Genomic DNA, 4,696 nt, shown 5'->3' on the forward strand with positions numbered 1-4,696 from the left:
CTGTGCTCACTGGCCACTGATTACCTTCTGGGTACTGGGGTACTTAGCTCCAACCTCAGACCTTTGGATGCCTAGGAACCATGAGATCAACCCCAGATGCCAAGTCAAAGCTCAACCTGTCTCCTTAGTGAGACCACACAAACCTCTGGGCTCCTTGGTTTTCCAAGAGGGCTGTGCCCAGTAAACCCAGTGTCTGAGAATGGATATCTCATTAAATTCAGAGCAAGAAAGTCAGTGGAAGGGCAGCTTCTTCTGATACTTCCCCTGGTGAGAAGATAGCCTTTGGGTTCCCAAGGAGCCTAGTTAGCTCACAGGATCATACACCTGAGGAGAGCTGCAGCAATTCCCTGAGAAACTCTGGCCATTTGGAGACCATATCCAACAAGATGAGGAGGGCTCCTTTGAGAACAACTGGCTTCCTGACCAGGTGATTTCCTATCTCCCAAGGATTCCAGCAGGCATCAGAAACTACCAGTCACTGCCTAAGATACCCAGATGGGCAAAGGCAAGTGTGAAAAGCCAACCAATGAAAACCAAAGCAATATGGCATCTTCAGAACCCAGATATGTAAGGGCAAGCCGCCCTGGATACCCTAAAACAAGTAACACTTAAGAAAATGACCTTAAATCTATGCTTAAGAAGATAATAGAGTAAACAAATAAAATCTGTAAAGGAATACAGGAAGATACAGTCAACCAGATTGTGGCATTTAGAAAGGAAATAGTTAGTGCTATAAATTTTCCTCTGAGCACTGCTTTCAATGTGTCCCATAAATTTGGGTATGTTGTGCCTTCCTTTTCATTGAATTCTAGGAAGTTTTTAATTTCTTTCTTTATTTCTTCCTTAACCCAGCTGTCATTGAGTAGTAAGTTGTTCAGTTTCCATGTGCGTGTCGGCTTTTTGTTGTTTCTGTTGTTGTTGAGGTCGAGCTTTAGTCCATGGTGGTCAGATAGTATACAAGGGATTATTTCAATCCTTTTGTATCTGTTGAGGCTTGCTTTGTGGCCCACTCTATGGTCTATTTTGGAAAAGGTTCCATGTGGTGCTGAAAAGAAGGTGTACTCTTTTGAGTTTGGGTGAAATGATCTGTAGACGTCTATTAGGTCCATTTGATTTAGGGATTCTGTGAGTGCTTTTATTTCCCTATTTGGTGTCTGTCTAGTTGATCTGTCCCTTGGTGAGAGTGGAGTGTTGAAGTCTCCCACTATTAAGGTATTAGGATCAATGTATGATTTAAGCTTTAATAATGTTTCATTTACGAATGTCGGTGCTCTTGTATTTGGGACATAGATATTCAAGATTGTGATGTCCTCTTGGTGGATTTTTCCTTTGATGAGAATATAGTGGCCCTCCTTATCTTTTTTGATTAACTTGGGTTGAAAGTCTATTTTATTAGATATTAGGATGGCTACTCCAGCTTGTTTTCTGGAACCATTTGCTTGAAAAACAGTTTTCCACCCCTTTACTCTGAGGTAGTGTTTGTCTTTGTTGCATAGGTGTGTTTCTTGGATGCAACAGAATGTTGGATCCTGTTTCCTTAACCAATCTGTTAGCCTGTGTCTTTTTATTGGTGAGTTGAGTCCATTGATATTGATAGATAATAGTGACCAATGCATGTTAGTTCCTTTTGTAATGGAGTCGATGATCTAACCCTGTTTCATTGCTTGTTTTCTTTTCATTTTTGTTGGGACATTATCTGTATGCCCTGTTTTCTTGGGTGAATTTGTTTTCATTGGATTGGAGTTTTCCATCTAGTATCTTCTGTAGGGATGGTTTGCTGTGTAGATATTGTGTAAATTTAGTTTTGTCATGGAATATTTTGTTTTCTCCATCTATGTTGATTGAAAGCTTTGCAGGGTATAGTAGTCTGGGTTGACATTTGTGATCTCTTAGAGTCTCCATGATACTTGCCCAGGCCCTTCTGGCTTTCATAGTTTCTGATGAGAAGTCCGGTGTGATTCTGATAGGTCTACCTTCATATGTTACTTGGCCTTTTTCCCTTGCTGCTTTTAATATCTTTTCTTTGTTCTGTAGATTTAGTGTTTTGACTATGATGTGACGTGATGTGTTTCTTTTCTGGTCTAGTCTATTTGGAGTTCTGTAGGCCTCTTGTATATTTATGGACATCTCTTTCTTTAAGTTGGGAAAATTTTCTTCTATGATTTTCTTGAAAATATTTTCTGGACCTTGGAGTCTGGAGTCTTCTTTTTCGTGAATTCCTATTATTCTTAGATTTTGTCTTTTCATAGCATCCTTGATTTCTTGGATATTTTGTGATTGGAACTTTTCTGATTTTACTTTTTCTTTGAGAGAAGTATCCATTTCTGCAAGTGTGTCTTCAGCTCCAGAGATTCTCTCTTCCATCTCTTGTATTCTGTTGGTGATGCTTACTTTTGTGGTTCCTGATCTTTTCTCCAAGTTCTCCAGCTCAAGGGTTTTCTCCTTTTGTGTTTTCTTTATTGATTCTAATTCTGTTTTCATGCCTTGCACCATTTCTTTCATGTGTTTGAATTTGGATTCCTGTCTCTCTACGATGGCCTCTATTTTTTTTTTTTTCATTTCCTTCTTATATGCCACTAATTTTTCCTCTACTTGTGTATCTATTTGTTTGGCTATGTTTGCCTGTGTTTCTTTAAGGATATTGTCTATTTCTTCTTTCTTTGCCTCCAATTGACTGGCCATCTCTTTGAAAGACTTGTTCATTTCCTCCTTATGAGCCTCAAGTAATTGGGCAAGCATGGCTTTAAAATCATTTTCCTGTGCTTCTGCTGAATTGGTGTATCCATCGATTTTGGGGTTTGCTGGTGAAGTCATGATGTCCTGATTTATGTTGGAAGTGTTCTTTCGCCTACCTCTGGCCATTGGCTTATCTGAAACCTTCCCTGTTTGTTTTGGATTCTGCAGATCAGACTTGTGCTGTCTCTCTCTGGTGTCTGGAGAGTTCTTCAGGAAGCTGAGCACTCTCAGCCTCTCAGCGTGTGCTGAGGACTAGCTGTACCTGTGGGAGGAAAGTACGCAGACGCAAACGGGGCAAATGCAAGCGTGTGTGCGTGCGCGCGTGTGTGTCTGTGTGTAAGTATGCGTGGATGAGTTTCTCAAGGGACAGAGTGATGGCTAATGTTGAACCCTTGAGTGTGTGGGAGGGGCTCTGCACTGTATATGTCGCAGGCGCTAATGATGATCGCAGCACAATTTCTGGCATTAACTGTCTTAGCTCCTCAATCAGACCCACAGGGCAGGAACTTCAATGTCCCTAGTGCCCCTCTGTTTCCCAAAGTGGGTATGTGGGTGGGAGGGGGGTTCGATGCCTGGCTTCTGATTTAGAAGGACCCAGGATCTGGGGAACTGAAGATTCTCAAGGGTGCACTCACTTACAGGCAGGTCTCTTGGCAGAGATCTTGGTATCCAGGGCTCTCTGCTCTCTGGTTTGGCCCTGCTTCTTTGATGTGTTCCGCCAGTTCTGTGCTGCTGTCACTGCCAGGTTCTGAGGTCTTGCTGCAGCTGGAGATTTCAGGGTGGTCACTTCAGCAGGGATGGGGTAACCAGGCTCTCTGTTCTCTGGTTTGGCCCTGGTTAGTCTTAAACTGGAGGGCTGTGGTGCCCCGCCAGTTCAGTGCTGCTCTGCTGCCATGTCCCTCTGTAACTGGAGACTGGGTTGCTAGTCCCAATGCTTTCTGGGAAGTCCTGGGATCTCTTCATTGTGCTCTCCAAGCTTGGGAGGCCCAGCGCCTGGTGTGTCCAGGTTGTATGACGTTTCTGCTTGGTTTCGGTGAGTATATAGCGTATTCTCTGTCACTGTGGGATTGGGCGGGCCATACCGTCAGTGATGGCAATCCTGTGGAGCTAGTATGGTGTCTAGCAGATTCGCGCCCTGGGAGGATGGTGCAGCCGCTGCGCGAATCTGGGACTCCGGGGCACGTACTGCTGGCTTTTGTCTGCCGCTAAAGTGCTTGGGGCTCCGTCTCAGTGGCTGTATACCCCAGGCAGTTAGGTCTGTGCTGAGAAAGATGAGTCCGCTGTGCTGCTGTGCAGAGGAGGAAGGAGGTCTGGGGGAAGGGAGTGCTGCAAGAACAAAGGATCGTTTCTCTCCTTCCCCAAGCAAGTCTCCGGGTGACCGGAGGCCAAAGTTTTCACCTCCTGCGATGTTCTCTGGTGTTCAGAAAGCCTCGCTGTGGTTTTACTGGGTTGGGGGGTCCTTCCATTCTCCAACTCAGAGGATCAGGTATCCCACCACTCAGAAACTGTGTGTGCTAGTCGCCATCTTGGCTCCGCCCCTTGGACCCATTGAAAAAGTTTTATTCCTAGTTTTGGTGCCATTTTTTTTTTCTGGGGCCACAATGAGATAGAAAGTCATGTTGGCAAAATTCGGTAGGGGAGACTTTGTTCCCCTCAAAGCAGACAGAAAAAAAGTGATGCAGTAACAGAAACAGAGAAATGAAACACAGGGGCCCCAAAGACACAGGGCAGTGATCAAATTCCTGAATATATTTAAATTTTCTGAAGTTGCCAGCTCTCAGCAGAATACTGAAAGTTGGAATTGTTGCAGTGATTAACACTTTCTCTAGGCTAGATTTCATGATCTAATTAATTGTCTCTGGAAAGACCTTCACAGACATACCCAATGGTGCGTTTCACTGGTCTCCTAGGTGTCTATTAGAGTAGCTAACAAAAGTCTAATACTTGTCAACTTGCAAGA

This window comes from Meriones unguiculatus, chromosome 17 (assembly GCF_030254825.1).
Source record: "Meriones unguiculatus strain TT.TT164.6M chromosome 17, Bangor_MerUng_6.1, whole genome shotgun sequence".
Classification (NCBI taxonomy): Eukaryota; Metazoa; Chordata; class Mammalia; order Rodentia; family Muridae; genus Meriones; species Meriones unguiculatus.